The 24,007-nt window shown below is 47.6% G+C and overlaps 1 protein-coding gene across 4 annotated transcripts in view; it reads right to left on the reverse strand.

Moving 5' to 3' along the window:
- Window positions 1-24,007, reverse strand: part of LOC135899632 (protein dispatched homolog 1-like) — a 500,922-nt gene that overhangs the window by 161,892 nt on the left and 315,023 nt on the right. The window lies entirely within an intron of this gene.

Raw genomic sequence — 24,007 nt, forward strand, 5'->3', positions numbered from 1 at the left:
TTTCCTGTTCCGGTTTCATATACTTTACCAGTTCAGAACACGAGGCTAGGAATGTGATAACTTCTTGCCACCACTAAAAAAATGGGCACGGCAAAATACGGCTGTGTAATGTTGCTTGTATATTGTGGAGCAATCTTCCTGTTCTGCTAAAGCAATTTAAGATCCCTTTTCTTGTTATGCTTAAGGTATATTATAAAGAACTGCATTAAATTTGGGAATTATTGTTGCAAATGTTAATTTCATCATTATCATCAAGAACAGTATTAGGAATGAATTGCTCTAATCTCCTATATTTATTAAACGTAATTCTAATGAAAGATGTTTCCTGCCTGCATAAAAATAGACATACAGTAGTGAACAAAAACTATCACACAACATAGGCGACCCACCGTACACATAATTTGCGTATTTCAAGAATGTATCACAATGAAACCGTATATCTCAATGAATACGCAAAAAAGAAAAAAAAAGACATAACCGTGTGCACTGGTGAGATAAAAAGGCTTGGCATGCTACTGCATGTTTAATACATAACAAAAGATCGAAATACCAGAAAAAAAAATGCGTACGCATTTTCTTTCCGCATATATGCATATGCATTTTGACGTCTCTTCTCCATCTGCCTTTTTTCTTTTCTTTCTTTCTTTTGCGCTAACTCCTTTTCACATATATGCATCAACTCCCACAAACTCGGAAACGGGCAGCATGCAATGAGAGCACCTTCAAATTACCCGAGTTGAAAGTGGAGCTTTATGGCACACGCAAGCCGCCAAAATCGTATCCATCCTTGTTTCTTCTCTCCGAATCAAAGATATGTACAACACTTCCCTGTTCGATCATCGTGCTTAATTTATATCGTATGCCCTTCTCAGCGCTAATACATGTTACTATTACCGGCGGACCAGCCCGCAAATAGTTTCGCATAACGGTTGATAATGCACGCTTTCCTCGCGATACATCCTTGAGAAACGCGAAGCATGTGCACGGCGGGCCGGCTATGCGGCTGTGAATTGCGTAAGATGGCTGCCCGTATTCAAGAGACTGTACTGGCACAGCAGCCTGGCACAGCGCAGCACCAAAATTCTGAGCACTTTAGCTCACAGGACCCAAATGCAAAATACCACCTCTCTTTTGTTCGCTACTGTATATCGCCTCCAATGTGTAAACAAATGAATGAATGAATGAATGAATGAATGAATGAATGAATGAATGAATGAATGAATGTGTAAACAAATGAATGAATGAATGAATTAATTAATTATAAATAAACATAACAAATCGGCAGAGACACCTAAGACTGCTTACGTGCGGGAATGCGAAAGCACTGCAGTCGCTCTGGTGTAATGTTCTCGCTTATGTATTCATGCGCATGTCGCCATGCACGTTGTAAACTTGCACGGCGTTCCGTTTGAGAGATGACGGCGGTGGTACGCCTCATATTATACACTCACGATTCGGCGCCGAGAGTGTTGTTGTTTCCTGTGACGTATGTGGCTCCCATGGCTCACTGTGCTAGGTCCGGCCAGGAAATTGACACGCGGAGCGCAGAGGTGCCATGTCGTATCGAAGGATCGTTAGCGCGCGATTAGAAGACGATGACGACGGCGACAAGCACACTACGACGTGGACCAGAATACACAACTTGCTACAGGCTCCTGTCATGTCTAGTAAAACATCTTGGGTCATTGATACATGTGTCACTGGACAGGTGCTGGAAGATACATTTTCGTCACTGCTTACGCGATATTGGTATGCGCCCATTTCCCCTCTTCTTTGGCTAGTCCCCCGTCATAGAGTTTCTCACTACATTACCTAGAGGGAAATCTGGCGCTGCTGCGCTGTGGTATGCATGGGAATGCCAGTATATTGTGACTTCGGATTGGCATCGTTCTCGTAAAGACAGGACACCTTGAAGACGCGCTTGGCAAGCACCGTTCCGTCTGACACAATGATTCATTTTCTACTAGAGCAGCACGTAAAAAGCTGCTTCAGCTTTATTATTACGCGAAAACATGTTTTGTTTAACCATGAGAACTTGTTATTGTGTGTACGACTACATGTTACGTAAAAAAGTATCAGCGGGCCGCTAAAGTTGGAGGACAGACGACAAGGTTCGCGCTCGCTTTGAAACAGTTGGTCGTCTGTTCTTGCTTTTCTTCGCTTGGTCATGCATCGTGGGAGAGTAAAGATGTAATATGCGTGAATGGAAACATTTTATGAAGACTTTACTTTGAGAACGCGTTATTTGCGTAGCCATATCCACGTTTTAGACGAAGCCTCTTACAACACCAGCCAACACGAGCCTCGCAGACACATATACCGTCATTCCCATGACGGCACGGTGCCCCCTTAAGAAACTCCCATAGACGGTGGCGCCAGATTACCCTCTAGGTGTTATAGTGAGAAACTCTATGTCCCCCGTAATAGATGTGTCAAGGTGACACAAGATGTACGTAGCCTAAGGCAGTGTATATTAAATGTATAGCCGCCCTGCCCTTCCCTTCTTCACCTCCCCCCCCCCCCCCCCCGACCAACAAACACATCCACGTCGAGTTCGGCCGCTTGCTGAAAAGTTATTGCAGCGACGTTGTAAGCTAGGGTACCAAGAATAAATATTGGGGGTTTGTACGGAGTTTGAATTCGGGTGCAGTGACTTACAATACGATATGCTACGGCGAGGCATCGTTTGGCATTGTGGCTGGCAAGCGATATTGGAAACTTGTGCGTTTGACGATTGTGCTCAGAAGTGTTTCTTGATTTACGGATGGCACGAGAACATGCAGCAGGTCACGCAAACAAGCTGTCACCGACGCAGACGATCACCTTCTGTGGTTTCTGACACATTTTTCCCCCCTTGCCTTGACTAATAAATCTCAAAGCAAGAAAGGAAAAAAGCAAAAGAAAAAGGAAAGAGAAACTGAAGACGAAAATACATGCAGGCAAGGTGATCAAGGATAATTTCTTTCCGGCCTAATGGGGCAGGGTGGAACGGGAAATTCTTGAGGCGCGGAATTCTAAAGCAGAGTCGCGCAGAAATACTTTCGGCACATGTGAGGACGAACGGGTCGGATTAGAGAGGATGTGCTCGCGCAAACGGAAACAGAAGCGAAGTCGGTCGGAAGAAAGCGGGCGCAAATGGAAAGCAGCCGACTGCAAAGAATATGCGACGTTGAATGAACGGCAGCGAAGCCTAACTTTTAGGGAAATATGGGAAAAGGGAGTCAGTCGGTCGCATTGGTTGGAAGCGATTGGCACCACGTGACATATTCGAGAGATGCGCGAACACAGCGAAAAAGAGACATCAAAGTAACGATTAACAAGAAAATCAAAACACACGAAAATGTATAAAGGCCAGAAACAGGGGTAAGGTGCCTTACCACTGTTTACAAACTTTACACCACAGTGTGCTACTCCATGTGTCAGCCAACTTCTTGATTTCGGCAAACACGCCAAGAGTGATTGAAGTGACAGATTAAACATTTCGTACTTTCAAGTCATACATAAGAAATGATTTACCACGTGCCTCAGGATTACAGGTGAATGTAGGGTGTCGTTGGCACGATGTAGGAACGAAACGTTTTTTCATTCTGGTTTTTGTTTCGTTCCACTGAAAAAAAAAACTTCCGTTCCTGTTTTGCTTCGGAACGAAAAAAAAAAATTAATATTGTCCTCAACGGTTCATAATGGTTTTGGTTCGCATGGAAATTTTATCGAAACAAAGTAACGATAAACACATAGCATTTTTTTTTTCGCAATAAGTGAATAACGAATTTCGAAGACATGCTGAGTGCACTCAGCAAAAGCACTGAGCATGATCTCAGAAGCAGCCCATCATCGAGAGTGCTCGTCGAAATACGAAACTGCTGTTCCTGCAAAAGGAACTTAAACGTATATAAACGAACGGTAAAACTTCGGTAACGAAGCACTGTAACCGTAGAAAACGGAACGATAAGCTCTATGAGCGCGCAAGCCCCGGGTTTCGCTACGTTGCCGATCTGCCAGCGGCCGGAGCTGCAAGGCTTAGATTAATGGAAGAACGTTCGACCGACCATCGCTCGGACTATCGCTGCTTGCGATATACGCGCTAATTGCGACGTCGCCTGACGTCAGTAGTTTCGGATTACCTGCTTTCACCTTAATCCGAAAACCGATAAAAGATATTTCGGTTTCATTCCGAAACAAAATAATAGATAACGTTTCGATTACGTTTCGTCCTGGTCAAAAATACCGCTTTCTTTTGTTTAAGTTCCGTTACGACACAGTGGTCGTTAGAACAGTACATAGAAGATCTCTGTTTTTATAAGATTACCGGGAAGCCTTTAAGTGCGGATCGAAGTAAGGCATGTTTTTGAGCTAGCCGGTTCGTAGATTCAGGAGAATTTTAAACTGCAAGAGGAAAGCAGGACATGAACAGAGACAGATAGACATACACACAAAGCGCACACTTCCTAGCGGCTTAATTTCGTGAAAGCAGGGGATTTATAAGGTCCTACAAAGTAGAAGAAAAGGAAAACGAGGAAAAATCGCGATGAATTCGTGCACGAGGCAGTGGCGAAAAATAGCGAGGCCACGTGTGCATTAGCACTCTCCCGCACACTTAATGCACAGTGAGCTCGCTATTTTTCGTCACTGCCTCGTGCTCGATTTCATCGCGATTGTTGTTCGTTTTTTTTTCTCTATTTTGTGGAACGTTATAAATTCCCTGCCAGTTGGAAGTCTGCGCTTGTGTGTGGGTCTATGTGTTTCTGTTCATGCCCTGTCTTCCTCGCGCAGTCTAAAATTTTGCTGGACACGCCAAAAGTGATTAAAGTGACATGTTAAACATTTCGTACTTCCAAGCCATAGATGAAATAATTGAACACTTGCCTCAACATTATAGGGGACAGTAGAGTGTCGTCAGTAAAGTACATACGAGAGCTTGGCTTATGTTACACTGGGAAGGCTTAGGAATGCGGATCAACGGCCATTATCTCAACAACCTTCTGTAGCTTTGCAGATGACATTGTCCAGTTCAGCAACACTGGGGATGAATTGGAACAAATGCTTCAGGGCCTTAACCAACAAAGTATAAGATTAGCGTTGAAGACTAATATGCAGCAGACAAAAGTAACGTTCAATAGCCTGGCAAGGAAACAAGAATTCATGACCTCCAGTCAGCCTCTACAGCCTGGGCAGGAGTACGTTCATCTAGGACAATTACTCACAGGGGACCCTGATCCTGACAAGGAAAATTACAGAACATTGTTTGTAGCGCACACGGCAGGCATTACCAAATTCTGACTGGGGACTTACCGCTGTCGTTGAAAAGAAAAGTGTACAATCATGGCGTTATACCGGTGATAACATGCGAGGCAGAAACTTGGAGGCTGACAAAGAAGCCCGCTGTCCCTGCTGACGCAGCCCGCTGTCATTATAAACCTTATCAAACTTGATTCGACCCGTATAAACCTGTACCGACCCTTATCCGTCTTTATCAATCTTAACGGATATAATCGGAGCCTTATCAACTCTTATCGATATTTTGCGTAATGTGCGTTAACTAAACCATATTTTGCGCTAACTTCAGGTATCCGGTACGTTAAAGACAACGGCGGGAACCAAGCCAACCAAAGGTGTTTTACAGATATGATATCCGTGTTTTCTTAATGGCATCCAACCAGCTCATAAGTGATATATAATATATACATATATACTTGTAGCGAAGTTGTATAGGTTTTCCTTTTTGTTTTGTTTGAATCTTTGTTTTGAATTGCTTTAACACTATTACAGACTTGTTCTTTCACCTTCACCTGCTACCATTTGTATAATTTCTTGGTACTTTTTTTTTGTTGCTTCACACAGTCGTTTGTTTCATTTATCCCGTTATTTATATTGTTATATATTTGTTCTTTCATGTTTACTCGCTAACAATGCATAATTTCTTTTTACTCCTGTTTTGGTAATTCCCTGTATCCTCCCCTCACGCCATACTCCTTCGGGAGCCTGTGAGGTAAATGAATAAATAATATATATATATATATATATATACATATTTGCAGTGCTGTCGAAACTATAGCGTCAGATTTTACTCTAGCGATCTTTGTAGGAAACTACAAAGTCGCTGCTGCGTTCACAATTTCGACAACGTCGCGGAACGAAATGGATCGTGAAAAGACACAGCTGTCGTTGCAAAATACCGCTCCGGGGCGGCGGGAAAGGCTCCGAGGCACGAAGATCGCGAAAGTAAAACATCCGCGGAAGGACACAAAGAACACCAAGAAGAGCTGCACCACCGATTCGGTCGAGAAAGCGCACATAGGTACTTTGCACACTCTTGGGAGAAAAAGCACAAAGCGGGCGCTTTACAAAGCGGTGCCGTCAGCCGCAGGGCCCGGGCCCGACGGGAACCGGGGCGCCAACGCGGCTGGAAGGACACAATTCGCGTATATACCAGAGGTTCGGGAGAGGCGGCGGGAGAACGGGGAGCCTCGGGAAAGACAAACGAGGCGGCAGATTAATGGACGGCTGCAGCAAACGGGGGGGGGGGGGGGGGCAGCCACTGAAGCGAGAGTTTCGCGGGAAACCATGCGCCGCGCAAGCCAAGCACGCATGCGCGTTAAAGAGTTTTGGACTATAGGAGGACACGAGCGTTGGGGACCCTTAGCGCTTGGGGCGGCGATAGTGCGCATGCGCGAAGCTGCGCCAACGCTTTGCGTCCCCCCAATCTAAACCTCTCTGTCGTTTGGCATGCTAATTGTCGGTTGTTTAATAAAGCCTATATAGCGTGATGGTTGAAGTTGCAGAATCGAAACCGGTCATCGTACACTGTAAAATAGTTTACACCGTTGAATGTTAAAAAAATTGACTTATGGGGTTTTGCGTTCCGAAACCAGAATCTGGAATGGGCTGGAATAGGCTTCCCACTGGAATAGGCTTCCCAAGAGCATTGCTGAATGTAAAACGTGTTCAGAGTTTCTGTATTTATTGTCAAGCTGTATCCCGTAGTATAACATCATCCCGTTTTCTTTACGTATCATTTGGCTCGCATTGCGCTTGATGCGATAGTGTACCCTTTCCATTTCTGCGTTGCAATTTTGCACCGCAGTTCAGTGATGACCGTTTTGCCGTCGAGATGACTCATCGATTTTACGTATTTTTTTTTACTTTTACCACCTTTGCTTAGCTGTTTTAAGTTTTTGTCACATGTTCATTTTCCTTCAATTGTCACCCCCTGCAATAATGCCCTTGTGGTGCTGCAGGTACTTGTATAAATAAAAAAAATAATAAAATTTGATTAGGAGGCACACCGTAGCGGGGGAACTCCGGGTTAATTTGGACCACCTGGGGTTCCTTAACGTATACCTATGTCTAAGAACACGGGTGTTTTCGCATTTCACCCCCCATAGAAATGGGGCCGCCATGGCCACCCATGAAAGTGAATAAGGTGTAAATATCTCCATAACTCAAACCCTTGCAAAAATGGGTGTAACGGGGCGAGTTATGGACACGTTTGTACCCATGTATACCTTTCAAGGTGAAAATTACGCTAGAGTGCATGCGGGGATACTTTAAGTACAAAATAACTCGACCTGTGTTAGTAAATCAGTTTTTTTCGCGATGCCAAAAACGGCACTTTTGCGGTGAAAGGAGGCTTGGTGGGCAAGGAAAAAAATAATAAGAACGAAAACGCCGGTGGCAACGCCGCCTTGATGCTCCAGCATCAAGGGCGTGACGTCATGGGTTTTGACGCCGTCTGTTGGGGGCCCGGTTAATAGCTTATCGGTATGGCTATATTACATTCTAAAAGAGCCAAGTACTGAACATTGCAAGTTTCTAGCAAGTGTCGTAGAGCCACAACGGTCCAAATACGAAAAAAAAAGAGAGAGAGAGAAAGAAAACACACTGTCGTCTATTTCGTCACACTGACGGCGCTGATTTTGGCGCTGTAAGAAAGGGGGAGGGGGGGGGGTTCGGCACGAAATCAAAACAAGACTTGAATTTTGACATTCAAGTTTTCTCCTATAAACAACCTATTATAAAGAAAATAGAATACAGAGTTCTGGAAGAGTGTTTGATCAATATAAACTTATGTAGTATTTATCTTTAGCGTACTTTTAAAGAAGTATTGGCACGTACTTTCGAAGTTCCATTAACTTTTCCACACGCTCGTAGCACATTACAGTAACTGCCGAACCTCGCTTCATCAACATTATCATGAAGTCATGGCAGAGAGAGCGAAATTTGCTGACGTCATGCATCACTAAGGCTAGGGTATGTTGGCGCCACTCGTAAAAGAAGTAAACAAGAATGCCACACGCTTATCTTAATTATGGTGTTTTACGCGCCAAAACCACTTTCTGGTTATGAGGCACGCCGTAGTGGAGGACTCCGGAAATTTCGACCACCTGGGGTTCTTTAACGTGCACCTAAGTCTAAGCACAGGGGTGTTTTCGCATTTCGCCCCCATCGAAATGCGGCCGCCGTGGACGGGATTCGATCCCGCGACCTCGTGCTCAGCAGCCCAACACCAGCACGCTTATCTTGTGGCTACTGTTAGGAATGGCCATACGGGGTGGCAACGTGCCAGCTTGCAGCTCGCTGCACGTGTTCCAAGCCCACCAGACGGAGAGCCCTTCAGAGAACTGCGGATGACCGGAAGCCACGTGGCGCGCGGTCAGCTCAGGAATGTGGTACTCCGCCGCGCCACCCGGGACGGAGCACAGTTCTACGAAGCCCTCGGACGTCGACACCGAGAGCTATGCGGCACCGCGAGCTATGCGGCACCGAGAGTTCTACGAAGCCCTCTGACGTCGGCTCCGGACATTCGAACGTGTGAGCCTTTGTGTGTATGGGCTCGAACATGTGTGCCTTTGTGTGTGTGGGCCGTACTGCGGGGCGGCGGCAAGTTTACAATGACTGGACGAACGTTTCCGCCCACTGGGACTCCGTCCACGTGGACCTCGAAGAGTGACGCCGGACGATGACGTCGAACTATGACGTCAAGCGGAGTGCTTATAAGCAGCGTTTGCCGGCTGCTAGAGGGTGCTCGTGTCGTGCTCGTCGTCGGGAGCTGAGTGCTCGTTGTCTTGCTCGAAATGTAGTAGTGAGCTGTGTGCTCGTAAACTGTTTGCTGTATGTTAGTTTTGCGGGCTCCATGTAGGAGTCGCGCTAGACCGTCAATGTACCTCATGCTTTAAATGAAAATACTGCTAATAAACCCTGCTCGCCCAGTCCTGTTCCCCAAGTTCATCCCTACGACTACGACCGCCAAATCTTACACTACGCTCTTGTGTAGCGGCCACAGCGACTGCGAGAACCGTGCGAGACAATGTATCATTACGTCATGGCACACCTGGGTCAGCGCCTCCAAGCTAGTACTACGCCTGTGCATTCTGATTCATGACGTCACGCTACCAGGCCCAGCTGCCACAGAATCTAATGGGAATGCTCCCGCGTAAGCCGCAGCAATTTTGACGTCACCATCTTCGCCACGACGGGCTTGGCAACACAAATTTCGGGCCCAGTGGCATGGCGTCATAAAGCAGGGCGCTCATGCCTTGTGCTATTTCGGTGGCGTTGCCTGGGTACCTACTGCGTACCTCCCGGGCACAGGCACTGGTTTTTAAAAACAAGCATCGCCGTAAAATAGTCAAGGCGCTCTGACGCTTGCCAGTATTTTTTCTAGGGTGACCAATTAATCTGACGAAAAAGTGACCAGTCCAAATTGTCACCCCAGTACTACCTTAAATATCTGTGGTGGCTAGACCCGTGGTAAAGATTGTCACTCTTAAAAGAGTTTGTGGTAAAATAATACAGGCGGGATAGTGCCACACGGTTAACAACACTGCCTTCTTTTTTTTTTCATTCCTCTCTCTCAAGTGAATCATCGTATAGGGCTCTTGCAGACAAAGATGTACATTTTCGACACATTCTTGACCCGAAATAGACTGAGAAAACGAAATATTAGGACACCTTAACTACCTTCGCCAATACAAAATCCAGTACGTGAAATAAACAGAACTGATTACATATACATTTAACGACACGTGCAAATGTGTCGTACAAGAGCAAGAAACAAAAAAAGTTCGGCTGCACGTTAACCTCCTTAAGACGTGAAGGCTAAAGCTTGCTGCACACGTGGTAATGCATTAAGTTATACGATTGGAGGGGTCAGTTTATAGAAAGACATAACGAGTCGCATTGTGAAGTAAACGTATGGCGCTGTAGGTCAGCCATCTCAACACGTGCGAGCACCTAATGCACTACCTAAAAGCCATTTCGTTCTTTCTTTCGTTCTCTTTCTTTCCGTCTTTATTTATGTATTCGTTCTTTCGTTCATTCATTCTTTCTTGCGTAGTGCCTTTCGTTCCATCTTTCGTTCGCTGTTTCGTTCTTTCTTTCTTTGGTTGTTCACTCATATTGAGCCATCGCATCTTTGCTTGCTCACGGGGTATGAGCCATTCCTGATGATGACATTTTTTTGCTTTACTGGACTAGAAGCCGCTTTTGTCGGGTATGAGCCATTACAACGAGCCACTTGACGATTTCGCCTCAACAGGCACGTACAGATATCAACTGCATAACATAAAACACAGGTACACACTAAGATCTTCTTATTATGGGGTTTTACGTGCCATAACCACTTTCTGATTATGAGGCACGCCGTAGTGGAGGACTCCGGAAATTTCGACCACCTGGGGTTCTTTAACGTGCACCTAAATCTAAGTACACGGGTGTTTTCGCATTTCGCCCCCATCGAAATGCGGCCGCCTGGGCCGGGATTCAATCCCGCGACCTCGTGCTCAGCAGCCCAACACCATAGCCACTGAGCAACCACGGCGGGTAAACACTAAGATCGGCTATAAGTATATACATTCGAGATATTTCCTCCTCAATTAATTGACCTAATGAGCGCGAGAGTAAGCGCAAGCTTTCGGTGTCCGACCAACGTAGACGGCACTCAAACTACATTATGCTACACGTTTAAGACGGGATAGTTAACAGAATGCCAACTGCACGACCAAGAATATTTGCAACAGCCCGAATGCCTGCGGGTGTACCGTCTTCCGCAGCGGCTTCTGCTGTTGCCTCAGTGCTGCTGGTAAGTGCAGGCTAGATAGTGCAACGTCATCTCTTACTTCGGGCGACACGCGAAAGTAAGTTATCGTCACTATGAGCCATATTATCTCCACAGCAGGATGAAGTATGAAGTAGAAGTATGCAGAAACTATAGCACGAATGCAGGTAGTTAAGTGCTGCGATGACGTCGGCACGCATGTCGAGAGCGAGCACTTTCTTCACAGTATCTTTAACTACACAGCTCACGTGTGCACGTTCTGAAACGTGCACTTCCGCGCGGACGGACGGACTCGCACGGACACGTGGAAAAAGAACATGAACAGAAAAAATAATGACTCAGGTATTGGAAGAAAGCAGTCAACGTCACTGGCTATGCCACCGACCTTGACTGCTTGAAGCTATTGGTAACCGGCATCAAGGCCCTGCTAATTTTCTAAGGACATCAAGTCACAAGAGAAAAGCCAATGGGAAAAAAGTAAGGGTGCATTCTCGGAAATAGACCGGCCATATAGACGTAGGAAGGAAGTGGAAAGATGTCGCGGTGAAGCGCATTTCCTCTTCGCACAAAGACGGGAAGAGGAACATAGGAAAAAGAAAGGGGGGTGGGGGCGGGGAGAGAAAGCTAACTGATGACTACGATAGGGTGGCCCCGTCAGGGAATGAGAAAAACGAAAACGCGAGAGAGAAGCGCATGGAGGAGGAGAAGCCACTTTGTGCCAGATGCGAGGGACCGGGGGAGAGGGGGGGGGGAGGAGCGGACAGGTTTAAGCAGAACTGGTTGCCATGGCAACTGGCCGGGGCCCACCCAGGGACCACGGCGCGGCCCGGGCGCGCACCGACAGTTTGCAGCGCGCTCGAAGTACGGTTGGGAAACCTCCCCAGGAGAGAAAAGTTTCCCGGAACGCGAAAGCAAGGAAAGGAGGTAGGGAGCGAGGGGAATGGCCCCTGAAAGTAAGGGAAATTGGGGAGAACGGTCCGAAAAGGGAGAGCCTGCAGAAATGATTGACGGGAAGGATGTCCCACTCGCGGCAGTTATAGGGCGGGCAGTACCGCGAGAGGACGGCACCGGGCTCCACCTTACATGCGTCAATTTCCCGCAACGCTTAATTTTATTCGCCGTTTCACCTTTTTTAAGGACATCGGGAAAGGCACCCGAGCGGGAACATCTCGGCCGCTTATACGTCACAGCCCGGGGTCGCACAGAAAAAAGGGGAATGAAGGATGTCGGTCAGTTTATGGGATGGACACCTCACGGGCGGAGGAAAAGAGAGGTGAAAGAAAAAAAGAAAGATAAGATTGTTATAAAGAGAATAGTGCGGCGTTTGAAGACGGAGGTAGTAAGGCTTCCTCTCTAGTCCAACGCTATTGGAAATCGCTGGGCTCGGGCAGAGAAATGAACCGCTCAATGTCTCGGTATCCGTTGCCCTTCACGGAAATTCCATCCCCGGGGAAAAGACGAGGTTCACGTATTTCGGTGTAAAGTTGGTGCTCGCTGACTTAGGTTGCCTCTATCAGTCTTATATCCGTATTTTATTCTTATATTTTCTAAACGTACAACGAATCACTCGAAAAAGAGCGCTCGAAGTTAACAACTAGAGGCGCCTGCTTTCTTTCTTTCTTTCTTTCTTTCCTTCTTTCTTTCTTTCTTTCTTTCTTTCTTTCTTTCTTTCTTTCAGACGCTTTTGAAGTCATGTTTTGCAGTCGATACACAGGAGCAGTCCGCAAAAGAGTTACTGAGACACAATTGGCGCTTTGTCAGGAAAAGGGTCGCATATATTACAACAAGGAAGAGAATAAGATCACAAGGCGCATCACAAGTCTACTGAATACTCGAGAATTCGTGTTATTCGAACTACTCTGTTTATCCTAAGAAGCTGCGACCCACAGAATTACACCTCTTATTAATAACAAAACTGCAATATTCGCACTATTGTTCGCGCGAGGCCAGCTACGGGGTGGAAGAATATAAAGGCCAACGGCCACCTCCCATTTCGGCAAAACGAAACTATGCGATTTGAAACGAATCAAATTTTTCAATCTGCATGGGTCAATTTGGGAAGTTTCGCGGCGCGAAGAAAATGGCCCAAATAAGTGACTAACTACATCATGAGATCAACGACATAAAGCTTACGTCATCGGTCCTGTGATTTGGTAGCAACAACAAAACAACTTCGCACTTTTTTAAAGCGACAGATTTCATTAGCTACTTGTCCCGCTCTGAATAAACGTCGGCCAATCCTGCACAATGAAAACCGGGAGGAGAGTCAAAGTGGGGCAGTAGGTTTGTGTTGGCGGCGGCATTGCCAGGCAGAAGACAGCATGGGCCACTGGGCTTCTGTGCGAATGGACAGCTTCGGCCTCGCGCATGGGATACTGGTGTGCGCCCATTTTCGGCAACTACCCCGAGAATGGATGTGCCAAAGGTGAAACGAGGAAAGCGACACTTTTATTTACATAGCTTCCCCCTCCCCCTTTGGACTGACCCTGCGCCAGAAAACTAAAAGCAGCTGCTTATTATTTACAAGTTCCTCAGTTTGACCGCCCGTCTAGCTGTAAACGTAATTACATGCGAGCACATATAATATTGAATTGAATTGAATTTTTTTTCTCGTTCATTCAAACGAGGGTAGACTGAGACTAAAGGCATAAAGCCAAAGGTCTCAGCCCCCGTGAACAACAGGTTTGACAGCAGATCACACACATATGCACAATTTTGCGCGCTACAACAGCGTTGGTTATTGTGAAGATTCGTGGTAGCAATGTCCATGGTCATTAGATTCTTGAAATTTATAGTACCATGTACAGCAACGGCTAAGTACAACTAAGCATTTCAGATGCTAAGGTGTGCTAAAATTGTAAAATATACACGAAATAAACATCAGCGAATTTATAGAGCAATATAGAGCAACAGCATGCGCAAAAATAAAGAGGAACATCATAATTGTGTGCCAAAAGTAATAAAAAAACTGGCCTCCTTTGTTTCTTACCCGCAAGGACTACACGTAAACATTGTACTTCGTTTCGTTAAGAAATTAGTAAATATTTGGTATTCGATACGGTATGCGAAGGCCGTTTTTTGTCTACTCTTGTTATTTCGGTTAGACTGTATTCTATATCAGAAGGCCATTTTTTTTTCTAATGTTATTTCGGTTAGACTGGGAAGTTTCGCTATTCGAACGCCTTCTTTCTCGGCCTTATATAGTTTGGTTGCAGGGCCGCCTTTCCTGAGCCCTAGCCTCCATTTCTTTTTTTTTTTTTTGATCAGGAGTCTGGCCTTAGATAGGGCCTCGCAGGGGCGAGATCAGGATGCGTAATGTAGGCCGCGGCCCAGGCTCGGGGGCTTTGCGGGCTACTTCCGAGGGAGGCTGTGGTCGATGCAAGCGAGCGAGCAGGCAGGCACGTGACCCGAATACGTCACCGTTCGGTGGTCGCAACCACGCGAAGTCAACATACACCTAATGAAGCCAAGAAACGAGGGTATCAGAAAGCTACAGAACACTCGCGGATTTCACAGTAACAGAGTAAATAAAAAAAAGAAAATTCTCCAGGTCCCGGGAATCAAAGCCGGGACCTACTCCTTTAAGAGGCGGTCGCCGTACCATATCAAACCAGGAGGCAACCAAATCGCAGAGCGAAGCAACTGTACTCGAAGCGCAGGGACATTGAATGTGGCAAAGCAGTTCTGCGCAAAAACCTGCAACTTGGAGTAAGCTTTGCGAAAGAAAAAAAGAAAAAAATAAATCCATCCCTCACGGACTCCAGTAACCGCCACGGTCCTTTGACAGACGGGGCAGCTCAATGCGGAGTCCGCTCAGGAACCAAGAAGTGCCAACTTGAATCAAGCGCGACAATCCCTGTCTGCGAGGCTCAACTCCTTTCGGTGTGCTCAGTGAGACAAAAGTGCGGGAGTGAGTGTGGGAACCCTCGCCCTCAAAGGCGAGTCCTTAGACGACTTTGGACGCTTCGATTGGACGAAGGTTGGACGGCAGTTTCCCTGGCCTAGGGATCTAGGGAGGACGGAGGGGAGCTTTAAGCAGACGTTTTCGGCTCCTCGGGGTGCTTCGTTTTCAAGGATGCTAGACTGATGAAATGTAACGTTCTCCACCCTTCATGTAGATATTGTAAATATATCCCGTACTCCTCGTTCTCGATGAGAACAAGTTCCTCCCTTCAACAACGTACTTAGCGTGGATGAATCAGGTGACGGCATCGGCCACCTACCCCTTTAGACATGCCCGACCCCAACTCTCACAGTAGAGAGAGAGAGCATATGATAAATGAAAGGTAGGGAGGTTAACCAGGACTAAGCCCGGCTGGCTACCCCACACGGGGAAAAGGGAAAAGGGGACGGAAAGAATAAAAGAAGAAGAGATAGTCCAGTGGGGATATCGTTCGGTCACTCAGTCCGGATCACAGACGCTGGCTCAATCCGGTAGCTTTCAAATATCGCAGCAGCGCTTTTGTGGCCTTTTGTAGCTGCGATATGCGAGGCAATGGTCCCAAGATCTTGTTCAAGGTGAACGGTTTTCTATCTAACTGGTAGAGAGCTGTGTAGAGGTCATGTCTTTCATTTTCAAAAGATGGGCAGTAGCGCAGTAGATGTTCTGTAGTTTCCTCGACACCACAGGCATTGCACTCGGCGCTATCGGCCATTCCAATCAAAAACGCATACGCATTGGTGAATGCGACGCTCAAGCGTAAACAATGTTTCCTCATTACGCGGAAGCCCTGGTAACAACCGCAGTTACATACATGGATCGAGGGAATGCAAGCGATGTTGGGTGAATTCAGCATTCCTACGCTGTAGCTCTCCCGTGCTTGCTAAAACATGCGAGTCAAATCTTCGAGAACTTGAGAGCGTGCAAGCACAGGCACTACGTGTTTGCCTAGGCTTTCCGCAGAGCGCCTCAACAGCAGGAACCATTATAATGGCTCAAGTTCATCCGATCACGACTCACATTAGCACCGACAGGCTTAGGGACCATGTTCGTCATGTTTCACGGATGCAATCAAGCTATCTTGCCTGCCTGCCAGAACGACGACCACAGGCGTCCTTTTCCATCGAGGTCAACATCCATCGTGTCTCCCTACCATCGGGCTTCACACCCTCAGCACGTTCAACCTCAGCTTTGTGGTGTTTAAGACAACCTCAAGTGCTTCTTACGGTTCCAGGGCAGGTCGCGAAAGAAGACCGGCCTGCCTATTTTGGCCCTGAAGCTATCAGCTCTGGATTGTTTGCACACTTTCCACGTTGACCGAGTCCAAATTTATACGGATGGCTCTTCCACTAAGACCAGCTCCACCGGCGCAGTGGTTATACCATCACGATCACTAAGCATTCGATACAAGATTTCTCACTTGTCAACACCGACGGGTTCGGAGCTTGTTGCCCTCCGAGGTGCCCTTGATTATATTAACGACCAACCGGCTAATCGGTGGGCAATATTCTGCAATTCGAAGGCGGCCTCACAATGTCTTCTGTCATCTCTTCGTCGCGGGTCCTATGAACAACTCGTGTCGGAGATACGAGAAATGCACCATCGTGTGATAGCGAAAGGACACGACGGCGTGTTTCAGTGGCTGCCTGGCCATTGCGGTATCTCCAGCAACGACCTCGCTGACGAAGCTGCTAGGAAAGCACACGAAGGAGCAACCCTTATTTCTATACCTTTATCGCGGACTGACGCAGCCCAACACTTAAGCAAGCTAGCGCACCGTATGACATAGGAGAAGTAGCACACACCTGAATTCACCCAACTCGCAAGAGGTGCCAAAGTAGGCATAGTATATGACAAGAGTGCATGACGAACATAAATGATAGGTCATGACATGAATATCGTGACGTGTGTCATGTGGGTCATGAAGCAGTCGCCTACGTCTTGGTGCCCTCATGGTCGTTTCGTTAACTTTTGGTGCTCTCGTGGTCGTTTGGTTAACTTGGTATGTACCACAATTGGCGTAGCACAAGAGCCTATGACGAACATAAATGATAGGTCATGACATGCGTGTCATGTAGGTAACGAAACAGCCGCCTACGTCTTGGTACTAAAATTTCCATAGTGTGACACAAGAGTACATGACGAACATGAACGATCGGCGATGAATGTCATGACGTGAATGTCATCTAGGTCACGAACAGCCGCCTGCGTCTTGGTATGTACGAAAATTGGCGTAGTATGACAAGAGTGCATGACGAACATAAATGACAGGTCATGACATGAATTTCGTGACATGCGTGTCATGTAGGTGATGAAACAGCGGCCTACGTCTTGACGCCCTCATGGTCGTTCCGCTAACTTGGTAGGCTCCCCGCACACTGCTTCGCAATAACATCGATTCGCACGGGGCGTGGGATCTGCCGGCTCTTTTATGCGTTGCATATTGCAATCACTCAATTCAGCCCTTGGGCGCGGCCGGGCAGCCACCACTGAGGGTATGAGCCATTGTTCATTGCTGCGCGGCTCATATGTGGGTCTATTCTCTTTTAAGTTCGCTATGTTTGGTATTAAGTTGCTTCTATTTTTATGCGTTGCATATTGCAATCACTCAGTTCAGCCCTTGGGCGCGGCCGGGCAGCCACCATTGACCTTTAGCGCAACCACGTGACGTGACGTCAAGACAGCCGGAGGAAAAGATGGGCCCCAACTCGCGCAATATGCAACGCATTCTTGGCTTAACCAAGCTACGCCTGGCCATTTTTTCTCAGCCGGATCCAGCAAACAGCGATCCCTCGGATGCAAAGTGCTCGAAGCGCATCCCCATCAACACAATCATCATCTCGCGCACACCCTCTAACTGCCGTCCAAGTACGCGAAACCGTACGTTCTTATCGTTAGGTGCGCGGCTCGGGAAACGAATCCAGACAAACAGCGTCAGGCTCCGGGGGAACTCTCCCGTCGAATCCCGTTTCTTTGTCCCACTTCAGAACCCGACACGCCCGCGGCAGCCCTTGTTATCCACGGCGGCGGCCTCCTTCACGCCCCCCCGCCCTTCCCCTCCCTATCCTCGAGCTGCTCGCAACAACAGGCACTTAACGAGTTCTCTCACTTCGTTTTTTTTTTCGTTTCTTTTTTTTAATCTCGCAACGCGTTTTCTCGGCGGATAATTGGACGCTAGGCGCCGCGCACACTCGGGCGATCTTCAACACGGGCCCCCGTCGCAGTGGCAGGCGAGAACGCTGCCACGCACAAGGTGTCGGGAAGAATATATATATATATATATATATCATCGCCACAACGGGTCCACGCGAAATAAGGGAGCCCGCAAGCGCAGGCCCAAGGCGCGTGCTGCGGTGTCAGCACCTCTCCGTAGCTCGGCACTTGTTGCCGCTGCGAACCATTCGCAACGGCTCAGAAAAGCTGCTGCTCTTGAAGCGCGTGCAACCTTTGCGGGAAAAAAAAAACGAAAGATGGGTTTCTCGCACAGCGGCTGGCCGCCGGCATAGCCTTGAGTTTCCTGCAAGAGTTACCACGGGGAACTCTGGCGCTATAGCGTGCGTAGTGGCGGCAAATTAAAACTTCTTTCTGGGCGAGTTGGTGCACACTTGATTTGAATATTATAACAGCGTTAACATGTGCGCCCACAAAGGAACAAGGAAGATACACAAGCGCTGCATCCGACACATAGCTTGTGTTTCGTCCTTGTTCCTTGGCGGATGTATGTGTTAGCGCTGTTATGTATAGTTTTCAAACCAAGTAGCTGCAAAGTACACGTTTTGTTTTTCAAGCGCCATGCTTCAGGCAGGGAACAAACCGAACGAAGACGTATGACGCAACCGGTTGGTGAATGTGCGAACTACCAAATGATTATTCTTCAAGCGTAGCGAATGTTTATATCTGGCGACAAATTAATCCCGTGAGTAGGTGTGCCGCAACAAACGAACTATAAGAAAAAGAAAAGAAAAACGCGAACACTAAAAAAACTTTACAAGCCTTTCGCCAATTCAGAGAACGCGATAAGATCTGGGGTACATCGACGCGGTCGCTTTTGACGGTCCAGAGGTGGCCATTTCCAGGCGTTCCAAAATATATCTCGACGTCCGTGAGCCGAATCGGGTGTGGCAGTAGAGCAGTTCAGTGCCAGCACCCTAATGATGAGTATAGTGCGTGGATATGGCTTAACTTCGTGCTTCTGGCTTCAAACGGCCCGATTACTTTGCAAATTGGTTATGCTGTACAACATGTCGCGCTGCGCGTGCGATGATTAGCAAGGATTATCAAGGAGAACAGCAACTAATTATTGCCCCGCATGCCGTGTTTAGAAAACAACGAATGCTGAACAATTTATAAGGGTACGAGCGTAATAAATACCATCGCAGACACGTCTGAAGCCGCAAGCACGAAGTTCAGACAAATCCACGTGTACTGTGATAGCCATCATTACTGCTGTATTGGTTGAACTAGCCCCGCGCCTGAGTGTTATCTAGTGAATTTCGTAGGAAATTACACGAGGGGCAGCAAAAGGTACAGTTCCACGCCACGAAAACATGTAGGAATTATTAACCTTTCTTTTCGGACGCGGAAAGCTGATTTGCAAAACAAATATGAAATGTTATTTGAGTAAAAACTTGCTCAACTATCCACAACCGAGACTTTAGCCCTACTGCATCAAAAACACTGCTATGAGTACGTCATGCGTTAAGCTTCCTGCGTTAAAATCAGAATTCCGAGGTGTCAGACTTCGCGCAGCAGAAAAATGATACGTTGGGCACTACAGGGTTAATCTGGCCTTTGTTTTCCAGGTTAAGAAGCTGCTACAGAACTATGGTTAGTTGGGCAAGTTATTATTCCGTCCGTGAGCCAAGCCAAACGAATAATAACACAGCTGAAAGAAGAGGCGGACAACAGCGCTTCCTATTAGCTGGGATACCCTCTTCTATCGAAGATTTGAATAATTTCCAAGTAATCATCCTCGGCCTAATTTACGTGACCTGCAGCACAAAGACCTCTCTCAGAGATCTGCAATTATCCACGTCTCGCGTTAGCTGACGCCAATCTTACGCCTGCAAAGTTCCCAATTGTTTAACGCTGCCTAATTATGTGCTGTCCCTGACTGCGCCTCGCTTAACTTGGCACCCATTCTGTAACTATATAACAGACCACCAGTTATTTTCCCTACGCATTATGTGTCACGGCCAACTCCATTTTTGCCTCTTAATGTCAACAAGAGAAGTGGCCACACAGCTGTGTGTTCTCTGATGGCCACCGCTAGGTGTCGCCCCATCTCTTATTGTTACGCCTAACATTTATCGTTCCATCACTCAATGCGCGAGGATCTTAATTGATTCTCAAGCCTCTCTGTTAACCTCCAAGCTGCTGCCGCGTACGCTAAGCACTGGCAGAATGAAATGACTGCACGCCCTTCTTTTACAAGGATGGCGGTAAGCCGCCGGTCACGAAAAGCTCGAACTAGAAACGAAGTAGCAGAACGTTTCCATGAGATCCGCCACCAAGTAGATAAATAAATACATAAATAAACAAACGCGCCAATCACTCAATTAACGGCGTACGTGACCCACGGCCTAGGCCACGTTGTCCAAGAGGGCGTCCAACTCTGCGCGACCGCCACAAACAACCGCGGCTTAGCGGAGACCGCGACGCTAAAGTGTGCGCTTAACGCGCTCGCGTAGCCGAGGGAAAGGCGTATATACCACGCAGGAAGGAAGCAGGCAGTGCTTTCCATTAATAAACCAGCCACCGGGAAACGCTCACTCAGTCAACAAGCCGCGCACGCGCCGAGTCCAGCGGAGGTTCGCAAGCGTCCAAGTCGGAGTCTATTTGTGGAACGCCGGGAACTCTCCCCGCCCGCTGTCCCTAACGCTTCCCTTTTCGCGTCAACGCACTCGCCCCCAGGCTCCAGGCCTAACTCCCCTCCGCCCGCGGTCCCTAACGCTTCCCTTCTCGCGTGAACGCACTCGCCCCCAGGCTCCAGGCCTAACTCCCCTCCGCCCGCGGTCCCTAACTCTTCCCTTTTCGCGTCAGCGCACTCGCCCCCAGGCTGCAGGCCTAACTCCCCTCCGCCCGCGGTCCCTAACTCTTCCCTTTTCGCGTCAGCGCACTCGCCCTCAGGCTGCAGGCCTAACTCCCCTTTCGAGTGCGTTTTATTGCCTTAAATGCGTGCAGCATGGGGAACGCTACTGCGCGCTGCGCGACGGCCAACACCGAGGTCACAAGAATGCGCTTCGTTCGCGCTTGCGTCGTCTGCTGCAAATAACGATGGACAGAAGACGCCCGATGAAGAGATTTCTTTAGCTCGGCATGCTATAGCCTCCTCCCTGTTAGAAATACCGAAATTGTGGGTAATTTTGTAATTGCAACTTGATCACAACCTTGAACAAGTGAAAAGTGATTTCTTGGGGGGAGGGGGGTGCAGCATTTCCACATATTCGCGTTTCTGTAATCACTTTTGTTCTCGCGTTTCCGTGGCTCTTGTGTGCGTGTTCGTGAGTGCTATATTTACCACGAACGAGGCACGTCACTTGTGTTTAAACAGCAACATTTGAACTCCGCGAACTGCTCAGGAACATTTGTTTTTGTGTATCTGTGTAGCGCGTGCGTGTCTAAGTGAGCTTTAGAACTGTTGTTGCTATAGCGTTTTGTCTATTCTTCATTTGAACAACTAGATCTATGAGTGAAAAGAAGCCGGGTTGCAGGCGACCTACTGGCCGGCACCAACAACTCCAGACAAAGACAACCAAAAAGCAAAGGGCATTCTTCGATACATGCAGAGCCTCACCGTGACAACTGCAACGGTGGTAATAGTAGTTACATAGATTTACAATACGCACACTTCATCATATACGCACATCACGCGAAAAGTAAAAAAAATGGTAAGAAGCAAATAAATGAAACGAATTCCCGGAAACGTTTCGCAACACAGCTTGCCTCGACGTCCTAAATAGCGCTGCGAGAATTACGCTGGACTATTGGCTGCAGTGCCGAGTAATAAGAATACAGATGGTCAATAAAGAAACGGTCAAGCCACGGCCATAGTTTCCAGGGAGATCGATTTAATCTCCCATCATTCTCGCACGTCGTCATCGGCCGTTATCGCCGTTATCACTGCTATCGGCCACGCGGCGCGATCCGGTATACGAGAAGATGAATGGAGAATAATCTAAAAGCGTTACAGAATACGTGCTGCGTCTCACTGCAGTTTCAGTAGTTTTAATTCGGTGTTAATTAGTGTAATCCATGGTCTCCCACATCGTTTCATTCAACTAAGTAGGAGTAGCCGTCGGTGTATTCAGCGACGAAGACTCCTCATTTCCAACTTAAAAAGAAATTAAGGGGAAAAAAGCTGAAAAAAGAAAGCGGGGGAGGGGTAGTTTGATCCACTTTTCATGCGTTTAAGAGCCCAGCCGGTATAACATAATGCGAGAATTTCGGCGTCGTATTGACACCAAAACCTCGCAGCCTCAGCGCGAAACTGAAAAAAATGAAGAGATACTAATTCGCCGATACAATTTCCGAGAAACTGAACCACAGTTTCTTTAGTTTCTTCTTTAAAATTATTTTGATGAACAATCGCACTGAAAGCTCCGAGGAACAAGAGTAGCGGTTCAGCCTCGTGTCTGTTACGTCACACTGGTCTATAGTGAGGAAATAAGATAGTTGCCGGGTGACGCCGAAGCCACGGTTGCAAGCTTAGGCCTAGCATGAGCGCGTTGCGTTCGTGTTGCCCTTCGGTGCTGTACGCGCAACAAGTGCGTTAGCCCAACTGTACATCATTCTGATTTACTGCTTTAGCGTAGCCTTTAAATGCCGACGGCGCTGAGTTTGCGGCAACTTCGAACTTTACGCTGAACCGCTCTGACGAGCATTGAAAGTATAACAGCCATGTGACATATCTGATGTCCTGCCGGCAGCAGTTAACGCGTCAACAACGAGTCCCCCACCTTACGCTACACTGCACCCTTTTATCGACGCGCAGGAAAGGCGCCTGCCACAACGAGAGCACGGAGAGGTGGGAGGGCAAGAGGGGAAAGGGGGTAGTTAAGTGCGGCACAATATCTTCGCATCATCGCAGCCACCCGATTGCGACAGCCGGAGTTGCCAGTCGACGGACGACGCTTTTCTGGTTTCCCCCCATCTTCCCTTCGCGGTCTTGAGCCTTCCCCAAACATCTTCCTCCCCAAGACCCTACGCGACATCGCCCGGGCTTAGCGGTCGATTCGCTGCTGCGGACAGATTTCACGGCTCGGCGATTCCAGCGCCGAAAAGCGCCGTTCCCCGTTTACGCGCTTGTACTCCCCATTGGTCCCCAGACACCTGCGTCCCCTCCGGCATTTCCCGAAACCTCTTGGTGCTGCTTTACGACTTCTTCCGCACATTACCCACTTCGACTTTCTGTGCTACCATTACTATGACCACAACTAATAATTTTATTATAATACAATGAGTTGTCGCTCCTTTTGAAAGGCCACCTTTAGGATGAAGTATGTATACTTGAGTTAAAAGCATTTAGGCATATCCTACAGTGTTAGTTAGAAATATTATGACCGGTACGACATTAAAAGCATTCTATGCAGATTTTTTTAAAGCAACAGATGTACCTTCGATCAACGAGAGCTGATCAGTGAAGCCTCTCGAGGTAATATACGCGCCTCCAAGATGAGTATAATCGGGCAAAATTTTACTTGCCGCAGCAAAAATTATTGTGTTTGCTCCGATTCGTGTCACATCGTCTGAAGCTTATCGCGCGTCACATGTCTCATTACGCGAAGGACGGAAAACCTACGGAACGGAAACAGACGCGAACTTCTGCACCAAACTCGGAAACAACAGCCGTAATTCGCCGAGTGCGTTCTATCGATATCGCCACGGCTGCACCACGCCGCAGAAAATCCGGAAGGCGGCAGCACCTCCGCGATGACAGTGCAGAAAAAAAGGTAATTACGCGTGGCGTCCTCTGCACACCGGCTCGCGCCGTTCAATGCGGCAGCGAAAAA

This window comes from Dermacentor albipictus, chromosome 10 (assembly GCF_038994185.2).
Source record: "Dermacentor albipictus isolate Rhodes 1998 colony chromosome 10, USDA_Dalb.pri_finalv2, whole genome shotgun sequence".
NCBI classification, from domain to species: domain Eukaryota; kingdom Metazoa; phylum Arthropoda; class Arachnida; order Ixodida; family Ixodidae; genus Dermacentor; species Dermacentor albipictus.